Genomic DNA, 27,217 nt, shown 5'->3' on the forward strand with positions numbered 1-27,217 from the left:
ATGAGCCAATAGAGAGCTTCGACCTGATTACATTGAGTGTAAAATCACAGCTGTGTCTTCTATAGTAACGGAGATATATGAGTTTGAAATTTTATATAATGTTTTTGTACAACGTGATTCCTTAGGATGTATTACATTGTTTCAACAATCAAAGTGGTTATTTCAAATCTCCACGACGACGACTACAATCATGCACAAATAGATTGTTTACTTTATTGTTATGTGAGTTTCCATGGTAACTAAGCATGAATATTACACATGGATTAAATTTTTTCGTATGAGCCAATAGAGAGCTTCGACCTGATTACATTGAGTGTAAAATCACAGCTGTGTCTTCTATAGTAACGGAGATATATGAGTTTGAAATTTTATATAATGTTTTTGTACAACGTGATTCCTTAGGATGTATTACATTGTTTCAACAATCAAAGTGGTTATTTCAAATCTCCACGACGACGACTACAATCATGCACAAATTGATTGTTTACTTTATTGTTATGGGAGTTTCCATGGTAACTAAGCATGAATATTACACATGGATTAAATTTTTTGGTATGAGCAAATAGAGAGCTTCGACCTGATTACATTCAGTGTAAAATTACAGCTGTATCTTCTATAGTAACGGAGATATATGAGTTTGAAATTTTATATAATGTTTTTGTAAAACATGTTTCCAAGGATGTATTACATTGTTTCAACAATCAAAGTGGTTATTTCAAATCTCCACGACGACGACTACAATCATGCACAAATAGATTGTTTACTTTATTGTTATGAGAGTTTCCATGGTAACTAAGCATGAATATTACACATGGATTAAATTTTTTCGTATGAGCCAATAGAGAGCTTCGACCTGATTACATTGAGTGTAAAATCACAGCTGTATCTTCTATAGTAACGGAGATATATGAGTTTGAAATTTTATATAATGTTTTTGTACAACGTGATTCCTTAGGATGTATTACATTGTTTCAACAATCAAAGTGGTTATTTCAAATCTCCACGACGACGACTACAATCATGCACAAATAGATTGTTTACTTTATTGTTTTGAGAGTTTCCATGGTAACTAAGCATGAATATTACACATGGATTAAATTTTTTCGTATGAGCCAATAGAGAGCTTCGACCTGATTACATTGAGTGTAAAATCACAACTGTATCTTCTATAGTAACGGAGATATATGAGTGTGAAATTTTATATAATGTTTTTGTAAAACATGTTTCCAAGGATGTATTACATTGTTTCAACAATCAAAGTGGTTATTTCAAATCTCCACGACGACGACTACAATCATGCACAAATAGATTGTTTACTTTATTGTTATGAGAGTTTCCATGGTAACTAAGCATGAATATTACACATGGATTAAATTTTTTCGTATGAGCCAATAGAGAGCTTCGACCTGATTACATTGAGTGTAAAATCACAGCTGTATCTTCTATAGTAACGGAGATATATGAGTTTGAAATTTTATATAATGTTTTTGTAAAACATGTTTCCAAGGATGTATTACATTGTTTCAACAATCAAAGTGGTTATTTCAAATCTCCACGACGACGACTACAATCATGCACAAATTGATTGTTTACTTTATTGTTATGGGAGTTTCCATGGTAACTAAGCATGAATATTACACATGGATTAAATTTTTTCGTATGAGCCAATAGAGAACTTCGACCTGATTACATTGAGTGTAAAATCACAGCTGTATCTTCTATAGTAATGGAGATATATGAGTTTGAAATTTTATATAATGTTTTTGTACAACGTGATTCCTTAGGATGTATTACATTGTTTCAACAATCAAAGTGGTTATTTCAAATCTCCACGACGACGACTACAATCATGCACAAATAGATTGTTTACTTTATTGTTATGAGAGTTTCCATGGTAACTAAGCAAGAATATTACACATGGATTAAATTTTTTCGTATGAGCCAATAGAGAGCTTCGACCTGATTACATTGAGTGTAAAATCACAGCTGTATCTTCTATAGTAACGGAGATATATGAGTTTGAAATTTTATATAATGTTTTTGTAAAACATGTTTCCAAGGATGTATTACATTGTTTCAACAATCAAAGTGGTTATTTCAAATCTCCACGACGACGACTACAATCATGCACAAATAGATTGTTTACTTTATTGTTATGTGAGTTTCCATGGTAACTAAGCATGAATATTACACATGGATTAAATTTTTTCGTATGAGCCAATAGAGAGCTTCGACCTGATTACATTGAGTGTAAAATCACAGCTGTGTCTTCTATAGTAACGGAGATATATGAGTTTGAAATTTTATATAATGTTTTTGTACAACGTGATTCCTTAGGATGTATTACATTGTTTCAACAATCAAAGTGGTTATTTCAAATCTCCACGACGACGACTACAATCATGCACAAATTGATTGTTTACTTTATTGTTATGGGAGTTTCCATGGTAACTAAGCATGAATATTACACATGGATTAAATTTTTTGGTATGAGCAAATAGAGAGCTTCGACCTGATTACATTGAGTGTAAAATCACAGCTGTATCTTCTATAGTAACGGAGATATATGAGTTTGAAATTTTATATAATGTTTTGTAAAACATGTTTCCCAGGATGTATTACATTGTTTCAACAATCAAAGTGGTTATTTCAAATCTCCACGACGACGACTACAATCATGCACAAATAGATTGTTTACTTTATTGTTATGAGAGTTTCCATGTTAACTAAGCATGAATATTACACATGGATTAAATTTTTTCGTATGAGCCAATAGAGAGCTTCGACCTGATTACATTGAGTGTAAAATCACAGCTGTATCTTCTATAGTAACGTAGATATATGAGTTTGAAATTTTATATAATGTTTTTGTAAAACATGTTTCCAAGGACGTATTACATTGTTTCAACAATCAAAGTGGTTATTTCAAATCTCCACGACGACGACTACAATCATGCACAAATTGATTGTTTACTTTATTGTTATGAGAGTTTCCATGATAACTAAGCATGAATATTACACACGGAATAAATTTTTTCCTATGAGCCAATAGAGAGCTTCGACCTGATTACATTGAGTGTAAAATCACAGCTGTGTCTTCTATAGTAACGGAGATATGAGTTTGAAATTTTATATAATGTTTTTGTACAACGTGATTCCTTAGGATGTATTACATTGTTTCAACAATCAAAGTGGTTATTTCAAATCTCCACGACGACGACTACAATCATGCACAAATAGATTGTTTACTTTATTGTTTTGAGAGTTTCCATGGTAACTAAGCATGAATATTACACATGGATTAAATTTTTTCGTATGAGCCAATAGAGAGCTTCGACCTGATTACATTCAGTGTAAAATTACAGCTGTATCTTCTATAGTAACGGAGATATATGAGTTTGAAATTTTATATAATGTTTTTGTAAAACATGTTTCCAAGGATGTATTACATTGTTTCAACAATCAAAGTGGTTATTTCAAATCTCCACGACGACGACTACAATCATGCACAAATAGATTGTTCACTTTATTGTTATGAGAGTTTCCATGGTAACTAAGCATGAATATTACACATGGATTAATTTTTTTCGTATGAGCCAATAGAGAGCTTCGACCTGATTACATTGAGTGTAAAATCACAACTGTATCTTCTATAGTAACGGAGATATATGAGTGTGAAATTTTATATAATGATTTTGTAAAACATGTTTCCAAGGATGTATTACATTGTTTCAACAATCAAAGTGGTTATTTCAAATCTCCACGACGACGACTACAATCATGCACAAATAGATTGTTTACTTTATTGTTATGAGAGTTTCCATGGTAACTAAGCATGAATATTACACATGGATTAAATTTTTTCGTATGAGCCAATAGAGAGCTTCGACCTGATTACATTGAGTGTAAAATCACAGCTGTATCTTCTATAGTAACGGAGATATATGAGTTTGAAATTTTATATAATGTTTTTGTAAAACATGTTTCCAAGGATGTATTACATTGTTTCAACAATCAAAGTGGTTATTTCAAATCTCCACGACGACGACTACAATCATGCACAAATAGATTGTTTACTTTATTGTTTTGAGAGTTTCCATGGTAACTAAGCATGAATATTACACATGGATTAAATTTTTTCGTATGAGCCAATAGAGAGCTTCGACCTGATTACATTGAGTGTAAAATCACAACTGTATCTTCTATAGTAACGGAGATATATGAGTGTGAAATTTTATATAATGTTTTTGTACAACGTGATTCCTTAGGATGTATTACATTGTTTCAACAATCAAAGTGGTTATTTCAAATCTCCACGACGACGACTACAATCATGCACAAATAGATTGTTTACTTTATTGTTATGAGAGTTTCCATGGTAACTAAGCAAGAATATTACACATGGATTAAATTTTTTCGTATGAGCCAATAGAGAGCTTCGACCTGATTACATTGAGTGTAAAATCACAGCTGTATTTTCTATAGTAACGGAGATATATGAGTTTGAAATTTTATATAATGTTTTTGTAAAACATGTTTCCAAGGATGTATTACATTGTTTCAACAATCAAAGTGGTTATTTCAAATCTCCACGACGACGACTACAATCATGCACAAATAGATTGTTTACTTTATTGTTATGTGAGTTTCCATGGTAACTAAGCATGAATATTACACATGGATTAAATTTTTTCGTATGAGCCAATAGAGAGCTTCGACCTGATTACATTGAGTGTAAAATCACAGCTGTGTCTTCTATAGTAACGGAGATATATGAGTTTGAAATTTTATATAATGTTTTTGTACAACGTGATTCCTTAGGATGTATTACATTGTTTCAACAATCAAAGTGGTTATTTCAAATCTCCACGACGACGACTACAATCATGCACAAATAGATTGTTTACTTTATTGTTATGAGAGTTTCCATGGTAACTAAGCATGAATATTACACATGGATTAAATTTTTTCGTATGAGCCAATAGAGAGCTTCGACCTGATTACATTGAGTGTAAAATCACAGCTGTATCTTCTATAGTAACGGAGATATATGAGTTTGAAATTTTATATAATGTTTTTGTAAAACATGTTTCCAAGGATGTATTACATTGTTTCAACAATCAAAGTGGTTATTTCAAATCTCCACGACGACGACTACAATCATGCACAAATAGATTGTTTACTTTATTGTTATGTGAGTTTCCATGGTAACTAAGCATGAATATTACACATGGATTAAATTTTTTCGTATGAGCCAATAGAGAGCTTCGACCTGATTACATTGAGTGTAAAATCACAGCTGTGTCTTCTATAGTAACGGAGATATATGAGTTTGAAATTTTATATAATGTTTTTGTACAACGTGATTCCTTAGGATGTATTACATTGTTTCAACAATCAAAGTGGTTATTTCAAATCTCCACGACGACGACTACAATCATGCACAAATTGATTGTTTACTTTATTGTTATGGGAGTTTCCATGGTAACTAAGCATGAATATTACACATGGATTAAATTTTTTGGTATGAGCAAATAGAGAGCTTCGACCTGATTACATTCAGTGTAAAATTACAGCTGTATCTTCTATAGTAACGGAGATATATGAGTTTGAAATTTTATATAATGTTTTTGTAAAACATGTTTCCAAGGATGTATTACATTGTTTCAACAATCAAAGTGGTTATTTCAAATCTCCACGACGACGACTACAATCATGCACAAATAGATTGTTTACTTTATTGTTATGAGAGTTTCCATGGTAACTAAGCATGAATATTACACATGGATTAAATTTTTTCGTATGAGCCAATAGAGAGCTTCGACCTGATTACATTGAGTGTAAAATCACAGCTGTATCTTCTATAGTAACGGAGATATATGAGTTTGAAATTTTATATAATGTTTTTGTAAAACATGTTTCCAAGGATGTATTACATTGTTTCAACAATCAAAGTGGTTATTTCAAATCTCCACGACGACGACTACAATCATGCACAAATTGATTGTTTACTTTATTGTTATGGGAGTTTCCATGGTAACTAAGCATGAATATTACACATGGATTAAATTTTTTCGTATGAGCCAATAGAGAGCTTCGACCTGATTACATTGAGTGTAAAATCACAGCTGTATCTTCTATAGTAATGGAGATATATGAGTTTGAAATTTTATATAATGTTTTTGTACAACGTGATTCCTTAGGATGTATTACATTGTTTCAACAATCAAAGTGGTTATTTCAAATCTCCACGACGACGACTACAATCATGCACAAATAGATTGTTTACTTTATTGTTTTGTGAGTTTCCATGGTAACTAAGCATGAATATTACACATGGATTAAATTTTTTCGTATGAGCCAATAGAGAGCTTCGACCTGATTACATTGAGTGTAAAATCACAACTGTATCTTCTATAGTAACGGAGATATATGAGTGTGAAATTTTATATAATGTTTTTGTAAAACATGTTTCCAAGGATGTATTACATTGTTTCAACAATCAAAGTGGTTATTTCAAATCTCCACGACGACGACTACAATCATGCACAAATAGATTGTTTACTTTATTGTTATGTGAGTTTCCATGGTAACTAAGCATGAATATTACACATGGATTAAATTTTTTCGTATGAGCCAATAGAGAGCTTCGACCTGATTACATTGAGTGTAAAATCACAGCTGTATCTTCTATAGTAACGGAGATATATGAGTTTGAAATTTTATATAATGTTTTTGTAAAACATGTTTCCAAGGATGTATTACATTGTTTCAACAATCAAAGTGGTTATTTCAAATCTCCACGACGACGACTACAATCATGCACAAATAGATTGTTTACTTTATTGTTATGAGAGTTTCCATGGTAACTAAGCATGAATATTACACATGGATTAAATTTTTTCGTATGAGCCAATAGAGAGCTTCGACCTGATTACATTGAGTGTAAAATCACAGCTGTATCTTCTATAGTAACGGAGATATATGAGTTTGAAATTTTATATAATGTTTTTGTAAAACATGTTTCTAAGGATGTATTACATTGTTTCAACAATCAAAGTGGTTATTTCAAATCTCCACGACGACGACTACAATCATGCACAAATTGATTGTTTACTTTATTGTTATGGGAGTTTCCATGGTAACTAAGCATGAATATTACACATGGATTAAATTTTTTCGTATGAGCCAATAGAGAGCTTCGACCTGATTACATTGAGTGTAAAATCACAGCTGTATCTTCTATAGTAATGGAGATATATGAGTTTGAAATTTTATATAATGTTTTTGTACAACGTGATTCCTTAGGATGTATTACATTGTTTCAACAATCAAAGTGGTTATTTCAAATCTCCACGACGACGACTACAATCATGCACAAATAGATTGTTTACTTTATTGTTATGAGAGTTTCCATGGTAACTAAGCAAGAATATTACACATGGATTAAATTTTTTCGTATGAGCCAATAGAGAGCTTCGACCTGATTACATTGAGTGTAAAATCACAGCTGTGTCTTCTATAGTAACGGAGATATATGAGTTTGAAATTTTATATAATGTTTTTGTACAACGTGATTCCTTAGGATGTATTACATTGTTTCAACAATCAAAGTGGTTATTTCAAATCTCCACGACGACGACTACAATCATGCACAAATAGATTGTTTACTTTATTGTTATGAGAGTTTCCATGGTAACTAAGCATGAATATTACACATGGATTAAATTTTTTCGTATGAGCCAATAGAGAGCTTCGACCTGATTACATTGAGTGTAAAATCACAGCTGTATCTTCTATAGTAACGGAGATATATGAGTTTGAAATTTTATATAATGTTTTTGTAAAACATGTTTCCAAGGATGTATTACATTGTTTCAACAATCAAAGTGGTTATTTCAAATCTCCACGACGACGACTACAATCATGCACAAATAGATTGTTTACTTTATTGTTATGTGAGTTTCCATGGTAACTAAGCATGAATATTACACATGGATTAAATTTTTTCGTATGAGCCAATAGAGAGCTTCGACCTGATTACATTGAGTGTAAAATCACAGCTGTGTCTTCTATAGTAACGGAGATATATGAGTTTGAAATTTTATATAATGTTTTTGTACAACGTGATTCCTTAGGATGTATTACATTGTTTCAACAATCAAAGTGGTTATTTCAAATCTCCACGACGACGACTACAATCATGCACAAATTGATTGTTTACTTTATTGTTATGGGAGTTTCCATGGTAACTAAGCATGAATATTACACATGGATTAAATTTTTTGGTATGAGCAAATAGAGAGCTTCGACCTGATTACATTCAGTGTAAAATTACAGCTGTATCTTCTATAGTAACGGAGATATATGAGTTTGAAATTTTATATAATGTTTTTGTAAAACATGTTTCCAAGGATGTATTACATTGTTTCAACAATCAAAGTGGTTATTTCAAATCTCCACGACGACGACTACAATCATGCACAAATAGATTGTTTACTTTATTGTTATGAGAGTTTCCATGGTAACTAAGCATGAATATTACACATGGATTAAATTTTTTCGTATGAGCCAATAGAGAGCTTCGACCTGATTACATTGAGTGTAAAATCACAGCTGTATCTTCTATAGTAACGGAGATATATGAGTTTGAAATTTTATATAATGTTTTTGTAAAACATGTTTCCAAGGATGTATTACATTGTTTCAACAATCAAAGTGGTTATTTCAAATCTCCACGACGACGACTACAATCATGCACAAATTGATTGTTTACTTTATTGTTATGGGAGTTTCCATGGTAACTAAGCATGAATATTACACATGGATTAAATTTTTTCGTATGAGCCAATAGAGAGCTTCGACCTGATTACATTGAGTGTAAAATCACAGCTGTATCTTCTATAGTAATGGAGATATATGAGTTTGAAATTTTATATAATGTTTTTGTACAACGTGATTCCTTAGGATGTATTACATTGTTTCAACAATCAAAGTGGTTATTTCAAATCTCCACGACGACGACTACAATCATGCACAAATAGATTGTTTACTTTATTGTTTTGAGAGTTTCCATGGTAACTAAGCATGAATATTACACATGGATTAAATTTTTTCGTATGAGCCAATAGAGAGCTTCGACCTGATTACATTGAGTGTAAAATCACAACTGTATCTTCTATAGTAACGGAGATATATGAGTGTGAAATTTTATATAATATTTTTGTAAAACATGTTTCCAAGGATGTATTACATTGTTTCAACAATCAAAGTGGTTATTTCAAATCTCCACGACGACGACTACAATCATGCACAAATAGATTGTTTACTTTATTGTTATGAGAGTTTCCATGGTAACTAAGCATGAATATTACACATGGATTAAATTTTTTCGAATGAGCCAATAGAGAGCTTCGACCTGATTACATTGAGTGTAAAATCACAGCTGTATCTTCTATAGTAACGGAGATATATGAGTTTGAAATTTTATATAATGTTTTTGTAAAACATGTTTCCAAGGATGTATTACATTGTTTCAACAATCAAAGTGGTTATTTCAAATCTCCACGACGACGACTACAATCATGCACAAATTGATTGTTTACTTTATTGTTATGGGAGTTTCCATGGTAACTAAGCATGAATATTACACATGGATTAAATTTTTTCGTATGAGCCAATAGAGAGCTTCGACCTGATTACATTGAGTGTAAAATCACAGCTGTATCTTCTATAGTAATGGAGATATATGAGTTTGAAATTTTATATAATGTTTTTGTACAACGTGATTCCTTAGGATGTATTACATTGTTTCAACAATCAAAGTGGTTATTTCAAATCTCCACGACGACGACTACAATCATGCACAAATAGATTGTTTACTTTATTGTTTTGAGAGTTTCCATGGTAACTAAGCATGAATATTACACATGGATTAAATTTTTTCGTATGAGCCAATAGAGAGCTTCGACCTGATTACATTGAGTGTAAAATCACAGCTGTATCTTCTATAGTAATGGAGATATATGAGTTTGAAATTTTATATAATGTTTTTGTACAACGTGATTCCTTAGGATGTATTACATTGTTTCAACAATCAAAGTGGTTATTTCAAATCTCCACGACGACGACTACAATCATGCACAAATAGATTGTTTACTTTATTGTTTTGAGAGTTTCCATGGTAACTAAGCATGAATATTACACATGGATTAAATTTTTTCGTATGAGCCAATAGAGAGCTTCGACCTGATTACATTGAGTGTAAAATCACAACTGTATCTTCTATAGTAACGGAGATATATGAGTGTGAAATTTTATATAATGTTTTTGTAAAACATGTTTCCAAGGATGTATTACATTGTTTCAACAATCAAAGTGGTTATTTCAAATCTCCACGACGACGACTACAATCATGCACAAATAGATTGTTTACTTTATTGTTATGAGAGTTTCCATGGTAACTAAGCATGAATATTACACATGGATTAAATTTTTTCGTATGAGCCAATAGAGAGCTTCGACCTGATTACATTGAGTGTAAAATCACAGCTGTATCTTCTATAGTAACGGAGATATATGAGTTTGAAATTTTATATAATGTTTTTGTAAAACATGTTTCCAAGGATGTATTACATTGTTTCAACAATCAAAGTGGTTATTTCAAATCTCCACGACGACGACTACAATCATGCACAAATTGATTGTTTACTTTATTGTTATGGGAGTTTCCATGGTAACTAAGCATGAATATTACACATGGATTAAATTTTTTCGTATGAGCCAATAGAGAGCTTCGACCTGATTACATTGAGTGTAAAATCACAGCTGTATCTTCTATAGTAATGGAGATATATGAGTTTGAAATTTTATATAATGTTTTTGTACAACGTGATTCCTTAGGATGTATTACATTGTTTCAACAATCAAAGTGGTTATTTCAAATCTCCACGACGACGACTACAATCATGCACAAATAGATTGTTTACTTTATTGTTTTGAGAGTTTCCATGGTAACTAAGCATGAATATTACACATGGATTAAATTTTTTCGTATGAGCCAATAGAGAGCTTCGACCTGATTACATTGAGTGTAAAATCACAACTGTATCTTCTATAGTAACGGAGATATATGAGTGTGAAATTTTATATAATGTTTTTGTAAAACATGTTTCCAAGGATGTATTACATTGTTTCAACAATCAAAGTGGTTATTTCAAATCTCCACGATGACGACTACAATCATGCACAAATAGATTGTTTACTTTATTGTTATGAGAGTTTCCATGGTAACTAAGCATGAATATTACACATGGATTAATTTTTTTCGTATGAGCCAATAGAGAGCTTCGACCTGATTACATTGAGTGTAAAATCACAGCTGTATCTTCTATAGTAATGGAGATATATGAGTTTGAAATTTTATATAATGTTTTTGTACAACGTGATTCCTTAGGATGTATTACATTGTTTCAACAATCAAAGTGGTTATTTCAAATCTCCACGACGACGACTACAATCATGCACAAATAGATTGTTTACTTTATTGTTATGAGAGTTTCCATGGTAACTAAGCAAGAATATTACACATGGATTAAATTTTTTCGTATGAGCCAATAGAGAGCTTCGACCTGATTACATTGAGTGTAAAATCACAGCTGTGTCTTCTATAGTAACGGAGATATATGAGTTTGAAATTTTATATAATGTTTTTGTACAACGTGATTCCTTAGGATGTATTACATTGTTTCAACAATCAAAGTGGTTATTTCAAATCTCCACGACGACGACTACAATCATGCACAAATAGATTGTTTACTTTATTGTTATGTGAGTTTCCATGGTAACTAAGCATGAATATTACACATGGATTAAATTTTTTCGTATGAGCCAATAGAGAGCTTCGACCTGATTACATTGAGTGTAAAATCACAGCTGTGTCTTCTATAGTAACGGAGATATATGAGTTTGAAATTTTATATAATGTTTTTGTACAACGTGATTCCTTAGGATGTATTACATTGTTTCAACAATCAAAGTGGTTATTTCAAATCTCCACGACGACGACTACAATCATGCACAAATTGATTGTTTACTTTATTGTTATGGGAGTTTCCATGGTAACTAAGCATGAATATTACACATGGATTAAATTTTTTGGTATGAGCAAATAGAGAGCTTCGACCTGATTACATTCAGTGTAAAATTACAGCTGTATCTTCTATAGTAACGGAGATATATGAGTTTGAAATTTTATATAATGTTTTTGTAAAACATGTTTCCAAGGATGTATTACATTGTTTCAACAATCAAAGTGGTTATTTCAAATCTCCACGACGACGACTACAATCATGCACAAATAGATTGTTTACTTTATTGTTATGAGAGTTTCCATGGTAACTAAGCATGAATATTACACATGGATTAAATTTTTTCGTATGAGCCAATAGAGAGCTTCGACCTGATTACATTGAGTGTAAAATCACAGCTGTATCTTCTATAGTAATGGAGATATATGAGTTTGAAATTTTATATAATGTTTTTGTACAACGTGATTCCTTAGGATGTATTACATTGTTTCAACAATCAAAGTGGTTATTTCAAATCTCCACGACGACGACTACAATCATGCACAAATAGATTGTTTACTTTATTGTTTTGAGAGTTTCCATGGTAACTAAGCATGAATATTACACATGGATTAAATTTTTTCGTATGAGCCAATAGAGAGCTTCGACCTGATTACATTGAGTGTAAAATCACAACTGTATCTTCTATAGTAACGGAGATATATGAGTGTGAAATTTTATATAATGTTTTTGTAAAACATGTTTCCAAGGATGTATTACATTGTTTCAACAATCAAAGTGGTTATTTCAAATCTCCACGACGACGACTACAATCATGCACAAATAGATTGTTTACTTTATTGTTATGAGAGTTTCCATGGTAACTAAGCATGAATATTACACATGGATTAAATTTTTTCGTATGAGCCAATAGAGAGCTTCGACCTGATTACATTGAGTGTAAAATCACAGCTGTATCTTCTATAGTAACGGAGATATATGAGTTTGAAATTTTATATAATGTTTTTGTAAAACATGTTTCCAAGGATGTATTACATTGTTTCAACAATCAAAGTGGTTATTTCAAATCTCCACGACGACGACTACAATCATGCACAAATTGATTGTTTACTTTATTGTTATGGGAGTTTCCATGGTAACTAAGCATGAATATTACACATGGATTAAATTTTTTCGTATGAGCCAATAGAGAGCTTCGACCTGATTACATTGAGTGTAAAATCACAGCTGTATCTTCTATAGTAATGGAGATATATGAGTTTGAAATTTTATATAATGTTTTTGTACAACGTGATTCCTTAGGATGTATTACATTGTTTCAACAATCAAAGTGGTTATTTCAAATCTCCACGACGACGACTACAATCATGCACAAATAGATTGTTTACTTTATTGTTATGAGAGTTTCCATGGTAACTAAGCAAGAATATTACACATGGATTAAATTTTTTCGTATGAGCCAATAGAGAGCTTCGACCTGATTACATTGAGTGTAAAATCACAGCTGTATCTTCTATAGTAACGGAGATATATGAGTTTGAAATTTTATATAATGTTTTTTTAAAACATGTTTCCAAGGATGTATTACATTGTTTCAACAATCAAAGTGGTTATTTCAAATCTCCACGACGACGACTACAATCATGCACAAATAGATTGTTTACTTTATTGTTATGTGAGTTTCCATGGTAACTAAGCATGAATATTACACATGGATTAAATTTTTTCGTATGAGCCAATAGAGAGCTTCGACCTGATTACATTGAGTGTAAAATCACAGCTGTGTCTTCTATAGTAACGGAGATATATGAGTTTGAAATTTTATATAATGTTTTTGTACAACGTGATTCCTTAGGATGTATTACATTGTTTCAACAATCAAAGTGGTTATTTCAAATCTCCACGACGACGACTACAATCATGCACAAATTGATTGTTTACTTTATTGTTATGGGAGTTTCCATGGTAACTAAGCATGAATATTACACATGGATTAAATTTTTTGGTATGAGCAAATAGAGAGCTTCGACCTGATTACATTGAGTGTAAAATCACAGCTGTATCTTCTATAGTAACGGAGATATATGAGTTTGAAATTTTATATAATGTTTTGTAAAACATGTTTCCCAGGATGTATTACATTGTTTCAACAATCAAAGTGGTTATTTCAAATCTCCACGACGACGACTACAATCATGCACAAATAGATTGTTTACTTTATTGTTATGAGAGTTTCCATGGTAACTAAGCATGAATATTACACATGGATTAAATTTTTTCGTATGAGCCAATAGAGAGCTTCGACCTGATTACATTGAGTGTAAAATCACAGCTGTATCTTCTATAGTAATGGAGATATATGAGTTTGAAATTTTATATAATGTTTTTGTACAACGTGATTCCTTAGGATGTATTACATTGTTTCAACAATCAAAGTGGTTATTTCAAATCTCCACGACGACGACTACAATCATGCACAAATAGATTGTTTACTTTATTGTTATGAGAGTTTCCATGGTAACTAAGCAAGAATATTACACATGGATTAAATTTTTTCGTATGAGCCAATAGAGAGCTTCGACCTGATTACATTGAGTGTAAAATCACAGCTGTGTCTTCTATAGTAACGGAGATATATGAGTTTGAAATTTTATATAATGTTTTTGTACAACGTGATTCCTTAGGATGTATTACATTGTTTCAACAATCAAAGTGGTTATTTCAAATCTCCACGACGACGACTACAATCATGCACAAATAGATTGTTTACTTTATTGTTATGTGAGTTTCCATGGTAACTAAGCATGAATATTACACATGGATTAAATTTTTTCGTATGAGCCAATAGAGAGCTTCGACCTGATTACATTGAGTGTAAAATCACAGCTGTGTCTTCTATAGTAACGGAGATATATGAGTTTGAAATTTTATATAATGTTTTTGTACAACGTGATTCCTTAGGATGTATTACATTGTTTCAACAATCAAAGTGGTTATTTCAAATCTCCACGACGACGACTACAATCATGCACAAATTGATTGTTTACTTTATTGTTATGGGAGTTTCCATGGTAACTAAGCATGAATATTACACATGGATTAAATTTTTTGGTATGAGCAAATAGAGAGCTTCGACCTGATTACATTCAGTGTAAAATTACAGCTGTATCTTCTATAGTAACGGAGATATATGAGTTTGAAATTTTATATAATGTTTTTGTAAAACATGTTTCCAAGGATGTATTACATTGTTTCAACAATCAAAGTGGTTATTTCAAATCTCCACGACGACGACTACAATCATGCACAAATAGATTGTTTACTTTATTGTTATGAGAGTTTCCATGGTAACTAAGCATGAATATTACACATGGATTAAATTTTTTCGTATGAGCCAATAGAGAGCTTCGACCTGATTACATTGAGTGTAAAATCACAGCTGTATCTTCTATAGTAATGGAGATATATGAGTTTGAAATTTTATATAATGTTTTTGTACAACGTGATTCCTTAGGATGTATTACATTGTTTCAACAATCAAAGTGGTTATTTCAAATCTCCACGACGACGACTACAATCATGCACAAATAGATTGTTTACTTTATTGTTTTGAGAGTTTCCATGGTAACTAAGCATGAATATTACACATGGATTAAATTTTTTCGTATGAGCCAATAGAGAGCTTCGACCTGATTACATTGAGTGTAAAATCACAACTGTATCTTCTATAGTAACGGAGATATATGAGTGTGAAATTTTATATAATGTTTTTGTAAAACATGTTTCCAAGGATGTATTACATTGTTTCAACAATCAAAGTGGTTATTTCAAATCTCCACGACGACGACTACAATCATGCACAAATAGATTGTTTACTTTATTGTTATGAGAGTTTCCATGGTAACTAAGCAAGAATATTACACATGGATTAAATTTTTTCGTATGAGCCAATAGAGAGCTTCGACCTGATTACATTGAGTGTAAAATAACAGCTGTATCTTCTATAGTAACGGAGATATATGAGTTTGAAATTTTATATAATGTTTTTTTAAAACATGTTTCCAAGGATGTATTACATTGTTTCAACAATCAAAGTGGTTATTTCAAATCTCCACGACGACGACTACAATCATGCACAAATAGATTGTTTACTTTATTGTTATGTGAGTTTCCATGGTAACTAAGCATGAATATTACACATGGATTAAATTTTTTCGTATGAGCCAATAGAGAGCTTCGACCTGATTACATTGAGTGTAAAATCACAGCTGTGTCTTCTATAGTAACGGAGATATATGAGTTTGAAATTTTATATAATGTTTTTGTACAACGTGATTCCTTAGGATGTATTACATTGTTTCAACAATCAAAGTGGTTATTTCAAATCTCCACGACGACGACTACAATCATGCACAAATTGATTGTTTACTTTATTGTTATGGGAGTTTCCATGGTAACTAAGCATGAATATTACACATGGATTAAATTTTTTGGTATGAGCAAATAGAGAGCTTCGACCTGATTACATTGAGTGTAAAATCACAGCTGTATCTTCTATAGTAACGGAGATATATGAGTTTGAAATTTTATATAATGTTTTGTAAAACATGTTTCCCAGGATGTATTACATTGTTTCAACAATCAAAGTGGTTATTTCAAATCTCCACGACGACGACTACAATCATGCACAAATAGATTGTTTACTTTATTGTTATGAGAGTTTCCATGTTAACTAAGCATGAATATTACACATGGATTAAATTTTTTCGTATGAGCCAATAGAGAGCTTCGACCTGATTACATTGAGTGTAAAATCACAGCTGTATCTTCTATAGTAACGTAGATATATGAGTTTGAAATTTTATATAATGTTTTTGTAAAACATGTTTCCAAGGACGTATTACATTGTTTCAACAATCAAAGTGGTTATTTCAAATCTCCACGACGACGACTACAATCATGCACAAATTGATTGTTTACTTTATTGTTATGAGAGTTTCCATGATAACTAAGCATGAATATTACACACGGAATAAATTTTTTCCTATGAGCCAATAGAGAGCTTCGACCTGATTACATTGAGTGTAAAATCACAGCTGTGTCTTCTATAGTAACGGAGATATATGAGTTTGAAATTTTATATAATGTTTTTGTACAACGTGATTCCTTAGGATGTATTACATTGTTTCAACAATCAAAGTGGTTATTTCAAATCTCCACGACGACGACTACAATCATGCACAAATAGATTGTTTACTTTATTGTTTTGAGAGTTTCCATGGTAACTAAGCATGAATATTACACATGGATTAAATTTTTTCGTATGAGCCAATAGAGAGCTTCGACCTGATTACATTCAGTGTAAAATTACAGCTGTATCTTCTATAGTAACGGAGATATATGAGTTTGAAATTTTATATAATGTTTTTGTAAAACATGTTTCCAAGGATGTATTACATTGTTTCAACAATCAAAGTGGTTATTTCAAATCTCCACGACGACGACTACAATCATGCACAAATAGATTGTTCACTTTATTGTTATGAGAGTTTCCATGGTAACTAAGCATGAATATTACACATGGATTAATTTTTTTCGTATGAGCCAATAGAGAGCTTCGACCTGATTACATTGAGTGTAAAATCACAACTGTATCTTCTATAGTAACGGAGATATATGAGTGTGAAATTTTATATAATGATTTTGTAAAACATGTTTCCAAGGATGTATTACATTGTTTCAACAATCAAAGTGGTTATTTCAAATCTCCACGACGACGACTACAATCATGCACAAATAGATTGTTTACTTTATTGTTATGAGAGTTTCCATGGTAACTAAGCATGAATATTACACATGGATTAAATTTTTTCGTATGAACCAATAGAGAGCTTCGACCTGATTACATTGAGTGTAAAATCACAGCTGTATCTTCTATAGTAACGGAGATATATGAGTTTGAAATTTTATATAATGTTTTTGTAAAACATGTTTCCAAGGATGTATTACATTGTTTCAACAATCAAAGTGGTTATTTCAAATCTCCACGACGACGACTACAATCATGCACAAATTGATTGTTTACTTTATTGTTATGGGAGTTTCCATGGTAACTAAGCATGAATATTACACATGGATTAAATTTTTTCCTATGAGCCAATAGAGAGCTTCGACCTGATTACATTGAGTGTAAAATCACAGCTGTATCTTCTATAGTAATGGAGATATATGAGTTTGAAATTTTATATAATGTTTTTGTACAACGTGATTCCTTAGGATGTATTACATTGTTTCAACAATCAAAGTGGTTATTTCAAATCTCCACGACGACGACTACAATCATGCACAAATAGATTGTTTACTTTATTGTTTTGAGAGTTTCCATGGTAACTAAGCATGAATATTACACATGGATTAAATTTTTTCGTATGAGCCAATAGAGAGCTTCGACCTGATTACATTGAGTGTAAAATCACAGCTGTATCTTCTATAGTAACGGAGATATATGAGTTTGAAATTTTATATAATGTTTTTGTAAAACATGTTTCCAAGGATGTATTACATTGTTTCAACAATCAAAGTGGTTATTTCAAATCTCCACGACGACGACTACAATCATGCACAAATTGATTGTTTACTTTATTGTTATGAGAGTTTCCATGGTAACTAAGCCTGAATATTTCACATGGATTAAATTTTTTGGTATGAGCAAATAGAGAGCTTCGACCTGATTACATTGAGTGTAAAATCACAGCTGTATCTTCTATAGTAACGGAGATATATGAGTTTGAAATTTTATATAATGTTTTTGTAAAACATGTTTCCAAGGATGTATTACATTGTTTCAACAATCAAAGTGGTTATTTCAAATCTCCACGACGACGACTACAATCATGCATAAATAGATTGTTTACTTTATTGTTATGAGAGTTTCCATGGTAACTAAGCAAGAATATTACACATGGATTAAATTTTTTCGTATGAGCCAATAGAGAGCTTCGACCTGATTACATTGAGTGTAAAATCACAGCTGTATCTTCTATAGTAACGGAGATATATGAGTTTGAAATTTTATATAATGTTTTTTTAAAACATGTTTCCAAGGATGTATTACATTGTTTCAACAATCAAAGTGGTTATTTCAAATCTCCACGACGACGACTACAATCATGCACAAATAGATTGTTTACTTTATTGTTATGTGAGTTTCCATGGTAACTAAGCATGAATATTACACATGGATTAAATTTTTTCGTATGAGCCAATAGAGAGCTTCGACCTGATTACATTGAGTGTAAAATCACAGCTGTGTCTTCTATAGTAACGGAGATATATGAGTTTGAAATTTTATATAATGTTTTTGTACAACGTGATTCCTTAGGATGTATTACATTGTTTCAACAATCAAAGTGGTTATTTCAAATCTCCACGACGACGACTACAATCATGCACAAATTGATTGTTTACTTTATTGTTATGGGAGTTTCCATGGTAACTAAGCATGAATATTACACATGGATTAAATTTTTTGGTATGAGCAAATAGAGAGCTTCGACCTGATTACATTGAGTGTAAAATCACAGCTGTATCTTCTATAGTAACGGAGATATATGAGTTTGAAATTTTATATAATGTTTTGTAAAACATGTTTCCCAGGATGTATTACATTGTTTCAACAATCAAAGTGGTTATTTCAAATCTCCACGACGACGACTACAATCATGCACAAATAGATTGTTTACTTTATTGTTATGAGAGTTTCCATGTTAACTAAGCATGAATATTACACATGGATTAAATTTTTTCGTATGAGCCAATAGAGAGCTTCGACCTGATTACATTGAGTGTAAAATCACAGCTGTATCTTCTATAGTAACGTAGATATATGAGTTTGAAATTTTATATAATGTTTTTGTAAAACATGTTTCCAAGGACGTATTACATTGTTTCAACAATCAAAGTGGTTATTTCAAATCTCCACGACGACGACTACAATCATGCACAAATTGATTGTTTACTTTATTGTTATGAGAGTTTCCATGATAACTAAGCATGAATATTACACACGGAATAAATTTTTTCCTATGAGCCAATAGAGAGCTTCGACCTGATTACATTGAGTGTAAAATCACAGCTGTGTCTTCTATAGTAACGGAGATATATGAGTTTGAAATTTTATATAATGTTTTTGTACAACGTGATTCCTTAGGATGTATTACATTGTTTCAACAATCAAAGTGGTTATTTCAAATCTCCACGACGACGACTACAATCATGCACAAATAGATTGTTTACTTTATTGTTTTGAGAGTTTCCATGGTAACTAAGCATGAATATTACACATGGATTAAATTTTTTCGTATGAGCCAATAGAGAGCTTCGACCTGATTACATTCAGTGTAAAATTACAGCTGTATCTTCTATAGTAACGGAGATATATGAGTTTGAAATTTTATATAATGTTTTTGTAAAACATGTTTCCAAGGATGTATTACATTGTTTCAACAATCAAAGTGGTTATTTCAAATCTCCACGACGACGACTACAATCATGCACAAATAGATTGTTCACTTTATTGTTATGAGAGTTTCCATGGTAACTAAGCATGAATATTACACATGGATTAATTTTTTTCGTATGAGCCAATAGAGAGCTTCGACCTGATTACATTGAGTGTAAAATCACAACTGTATCTTCTATAGTAACGGAGATATATGAGTGTGAAATTTTATATAATGATTTTGTAAAACATGTTTCCAAGGATGTATTACATTGTTTCAACAATCAAAGTGGTTATTTCAAATCTCCACGACGACGACTACAATCATGCACAAATAGATTGTTTACTTTATTGTTATGAGAGTTTCCATGGTAACTAAGCATGAATATTACACATGGATTAAATTTTTTCGTATGAACCAATAGAGAGCTTCGACCTGATTACATTGAGTGTAAAATCACAGCTGTATCTTCTATAGTAACGGAGATATATGAGTTTGAAATTTTATATAATGTTTTTGTAAAACATGTTTCCAAGGATGTATTACATTGTTTCAACAATCAAAGTGGTTATTTCAAATCTCCACGACGACGACTACAATCATGCACAAATTGATTGTTTACTTTATTGTTATGGGAGTTTCCATGGTAACTAAGCATGAATATTACACATGGATTAAATTTTTTCCTATGAGCCAATAGAGAGCTTCGACCTGATTACATTGAGTGTAAAATCACAGCTGTATCTTCTATAGTAATGGAGATATATGAGTTTGAAATTTTATATAATGTTTTTGTACAACGTGATTCCTTAGGATGTATTACATTGTTTCAACAATCAAAGTGGTTATTTCAAATCTCCACGACGACGACTACAATCATGCACAAATAGATTGTTTACTTTATTGTTTTGAGAGTTTCCATGGTAACTAAGCATGAATATTACACATGGATTAAATTTTTTCGTATGAGCCAATAGAGAGCTTCGACCTGATTACATTGAGTGTAAAATCACAGCTGTATCTTCTATAGTAACGGAGATATATGAGTTTGAAATTTTATATAATGTTTTTGTAAAACATGTTTCCAAGGATGTATTACATTGTTTCAACAATCAAAGTGGTTATTTCAAATCTCCACGACGACGACTACAATCATGCACAAATTGATTGTTTACTTTATTGTTATGAGAGTTTCCATGGTAACTAAGCCTGAATATTTCACATGGATTAAATTTTTTGGTATGAGCAAATAGAGAGCTTCGACCTGATTACATTGAGTGTAAAATCACAGCTGTATCTTCTATAGTAACGGAGATATATGAGTTTGAAATTTTATATAATGTTTTTGTAAAACATGTTTCCAAGGATGTATTACATTGTTTCAACAATCAAAGTGGTTATTTCAAATCTCCACGACGACGACTACAATCATGCACAAATAGATTGTTTACTTTATTGTTATGAGAGTTTCCATGGTAACTAAGCATGAATATTACACATGGATTAAATTTTTTTGTATGAGCCAATAGAGAGCTTCGACCTGATTACATTGAGTGTAAAATCACAGCTGTATCTTCTATAGTAACGGAGATATATGAGTTTGAAATTTTATATAATGTTTTTGTAAAACATGTTTCCAAGGATGTATTACATTGTTTCAACAATCAAAGTGGTTATTTCAAATCTCCACGACGACGACTACAATCATGCACAAATTGATTGTTTACTTTATTGTTATGGGAGTTTCCATGGTAACTAAGCATGAATATTACACATGGATTAAATTTTTTCGTATGAGCCAATAGAGAGCTTCGACCTGATTACATTGAGTGTAAAATCACAGCTGTATCTTCTATAGTAATGGAGATATATGAGTTTGAAATTTTATATAATGTTTTTGTACAACGTGATTCCTTAGGATGTATTACATTGTTTCAACAATCAAAGTGGTTATTTCAAATCTCCACGACGACGACTACAATCATGCACAAATAGATTGTTTACTTTATTGTTATGAGAGTTTCCATGGTAACTAAGCAAGAATATTACACATGGATTAAATTTTTTCGTATGAGCCAATAGAGAGCTTCGACCTGATTACATTGAGTGTAAAATCACAGCTGTGTCTTCTATAGTAACGGAGATATATGAGTTTGAAATTTTATATAATGTTTTTGTACAACGTGATTCCTTAGGATGTATTACATTGTTTCAACAATCAAAGTGGTTATTTCAAATCTCCACGACGACGACTACAATCATGCACAAATATATTGTTTACTTTATTGTTATGAGAGTTTCCATGGTAACTAAGCATGAATATTACACATGGATTAAATTTTTTCGTATGAGCCAATAGAGAGCTTCGACCTGATTACATTGAGTGTAAAATCACAGCTGTATCTTCTATAGTAACGTAGATATATGAGTTTGAAATTTTATATAATGTTTTTGTAAAACATGTTTCCAAGGACGTATTACATTGTTTCAACAATCAAAGTGGTTATTTCAAATCTCCACGACGACGACTACAATCATGCACAAATTGATTGTTTACTTTATTGTTATGAGAGTTTCCATGATAACTAAGCATGAATATTACACACGGAATAAATTTTTTCCTATGAGCCAATAGAGAGCTTCGACCTGATTACATTGAGTGTAAAATCACAGCTGTGTCTTCTATAGTAACGGAGATATATGAGTTTGAAATTTTATATAATGTTTTTGTACAACGTGATTCCTTAGGATGTATTACATTGTTTCAACAATCAAAGTGGTTATTTCAAATCTCCACGACGACGACTACAATCATGCACAAATAGATTGTTTACTTTATTGTTTTGAGAGTTTCCATGGTAACTAAGCATGAATATTACACATGGATTAAATTTTTTCGTATGAGCCAATAGAGAGCTTCGACCTGATTACATTCAGTGTAAAATTACAGCTGTATCTTCTATAGTAACGGAGATATATGAGTTTGAAATTTTATATAATGTTTTTGTAAAACATGTTTCCAAGGATGTATTACATTGTTTCAACAATCAAAGTGGTTATTTCAAATCTCCACGACGACGACTACAATCATGCACAAATAGATTGTTCACTTTATTGTTATGAGAGTTTCCATGGTAACTAAGCATGAATATTACACATGGATTAATTTTTTTCGTATGAGCCAATAGAGAGCTTCGACCTGATTACATTGAGTGTAAAATCACAACTGTATCTTCTATAGTAACGGAGATATATGAGTGTGAAATTTTATATAATGATTTTGTAAAACATGTTTCCAAGGATGTATTACATTGTTTCAACAATCAAAGTGGTTATTTCAAATCTCCACGACGACGACTACAATCATGCACAAATAGATTGTTTACTTTATTGTTATGAGAGTTTCCATGGTAACTAAGCATGAATATTACACATGGATTAAATTTTTTCGTATGAACCAATAGAGAGCTTCGACCTGATTACATTGAGTGTAAAATCACAGCTGTATCTTCTATAGTAACGGAGATATATGAGTTTGAAATTTTATATAATGTTTTTGTAAAACATGTTTCCAAGGATGTATTACATTGTTTCAACAATCAAAGTGGTTATTTCAAATCTCCACGACGACGACTACAATCATGCACAAATTGATTGTTTACTTTATTGTTATGGGAGTTTCCATGGTAACTAAGCATGAATATTACACATGGATTAAATTTTTTCCTATGAGCCAATAGAGAGCTTCGACCTGATTACATTGAGTGTAAAATCACAGCTGTATCTTCTATAGTAATGGAGATATATGAGTTTGAAATTTTATATAATGTTTTTGTACAACGTGATTCCTTAGGATGTATTACATTGTTTCAACAATCAAAGTGGTTATTTCAAATCTCCACGACGACGACTACAATCATGCACAAATAGATTGTTTACTTTATTGTTTTGAGAGTTTCCATGGTAACTAAGCATGAATATTACACATGGATTAAATTTTTTCGTATGAGCCAATAGAGAGCTTCGACCTGATTACATTGAGTGTAAAATCACAGCTGTATCTTCTATAGTAACGGAGATATATGAGTTTGAAATTTTATATAATGTTTTTGTAAAACATGTTTCCAAGGATGTATTACATTGTTTCAACAATCAAAGTGGTTATTTCAAATCTCCACGACGACGACTACAATCATGCACAAATTGATTGTTTACTTTATTGTTATGAGAGTTTCCATGGTAACTAAGCCTGAATATTTCACATGGATTAAATTTTTTGGTATGAGCAAATAGAGAGCTTCGACCTGATTACATTGAGTGTAAAATCACAGCTGTATCTTCTATAGTAACGGAGATATATGAGTTTGAAATTTTATATAATGTTTTTGTAAAACATGTTTCCAAGGATGTATTACATTGTTTCAACAATCAAAGTGGTTATTTCAAATCTCCACGACGACGACTACAATCATGCACAAATAGATTGTTTACTTTATTGTTATGAGAGTTTCCATGGTAACTAAGCATGAATATTACACATGGATTAAATTTTTTTGTATGAGCCAATAGAGAGCTTCGACCTGATTACATTGAGTGTAAAATCACAACTGTATCTTCTATAGTAACGGAGATATATGAGTGTGAAATTTTATATAATGTTTTTGTAAAACATGTTTCCAAGGATGTATTACATTGTTTCAACAATCAAAGTGGTTATTTCAAATCTCCACGACGACGACTACAATCATGCACAAATAGATTGTTTACTTTATTGTTATGAGAGTTTCCATGGTAACTAAGCATGAATATTACACATGGATTAAATTTTTTCGTATGAGCCAATAGAGAGCTTCGACCTGATTACATTGAGTGTAAAATCACAGCTGTATCTTCTATAGTAACGGAGATATATGAGTTTGAAATTTTATATAATGTTTTTGTAAAACATGTTTCCAAGGATGTATTACATTGTTTCAACAATCAAAGTGGTTATTTCAAATCTCCACGACGACGACTACAATCATGCACAAATTGATTGTTTACTTTATTGTTATGGGAGTTTCCATGGTAACTAAGCATGAATATTACACATGGATTAAATTTTTTCGTATGAGCCAATAGAGAGCTTCGACCTGATTACATTGAGTGTAAAATCACAGCTGTATCTTCTATAGTAATGGAGATATATGAGTTTGAAATTTTATATAATGTTTTTGTACAACGTGATTCCTTAGGATGTATTACATTGTTTCAACAATCAAAGTGGTTATTTCAAATCTCCACGACGACGACTACAATCATGCACAAATAGATTGTTTACTTTATTGTTATGAGAGTTTCCATGGTAACTAAGCAAGAATATTACACATGGATTAAATTTTTTCGTATGAGCCAATAGAGAGCTTCGACCTGATTACATTGAGTGTAAAATCACAGCTGTGTCTTCTATAGTAACGGAGATATATGAGTTTGAAATTTTATATAATGTTTTTGTACAACGTGATTCCTTAGGATGTATTACATTGTTTCAACAATCAAAGTGGTTATTTCAAATCTCCACGACGACGACTACAATCATGCACAAATATATTGTTTACTTTATTGTTATGAGAGTTTCCATGGTAACTAAGCATGAATATTACACATGGATTAAATTTTTTCGTATGAGCCAATAGAGAGCTTCGACCTGATTACATTGAGTGTAAAATCACAGCTGTATCTTCTATAGTAACGGAGATATATGAGTTTGAAATTTTATATAATGTTTTTGTAAAACATGTTTCCAAGGATGTATTACATTGTTTCAACAATCAAAGTGGTTATTTCAAATCTCCACGACGACGACTACAATCATGCACAAATAGATTGTTTACTTTATTGTTATGTGAGTTTCCATGGTAACTAAGCATGAATATTACACATGGATTAAATTTTTTCGTATGAGCCAATAGAGAGCTTCGACCTGATTACATTGAGTGTAAAATCACAGCTGTGTCTTCTATAGTAACGGAGATATATGAGTTTGAAATTTTATATAATGTTTTTGTACAACGTGATTCCTTAGGATGTATTACATTGTTTCAACAATCAAAGTGGTTATTTCAAATCTCCACGACGACGACTACAATCATGCACAAATTGATTGTTTACTTTATTGTTATGGGAGTTTCCATGGTAACTAAGCATGAATATTACACATGGATTAAATTTTTTGGTATGAGCAAATAGAGAGCTTCGACCTGATTACATTGAGTGTAAAATCACAGCTGTATCTTCTATAGTAACGGAGATATATGAGTTTGAAATTTTATATAATGTTTTGTAAAACATGTTTCCAAGGATGTATTACATTGTTTCAACAATCAAAGTGGTTATTTCAAATCTCCACGACGACGACTACAATCATGCACAAATAGATTGTTTACTTTATTGTTATGAGAGTTTCCATGTTAACTAAGCATGAATATTACACATGGATTAAATTTTTTCGTATGAGCCAATAGAGAGCTTCGACCTGATTACATTGAGTGTAAAATCACAGCTGTATCTTCTATAGTAACGTAGATATATGAGTTTGAAATTTTATATAATGTTTTTGTAAAACATGTTTCCAAGGACGTATTACAT

This window comes from Lepisma saccharinum, unplaced genomic scaffold (assembly GCF_977018435.1).
Source record: "Lepisma saccharinum unplaced genomic scaffold, izLepSacc3.1 HAP1_SCAFFOLD_35, whole genome shotgun sequence".
In the NCBI taxonomy this organism is placed as follows: domain Eukaryota; kingdom Metazoa; phylum Arthropoda; class Insecta; order Zygentoma; family Lepismatidae; genus Lepisma; species Lepisma saccharinum.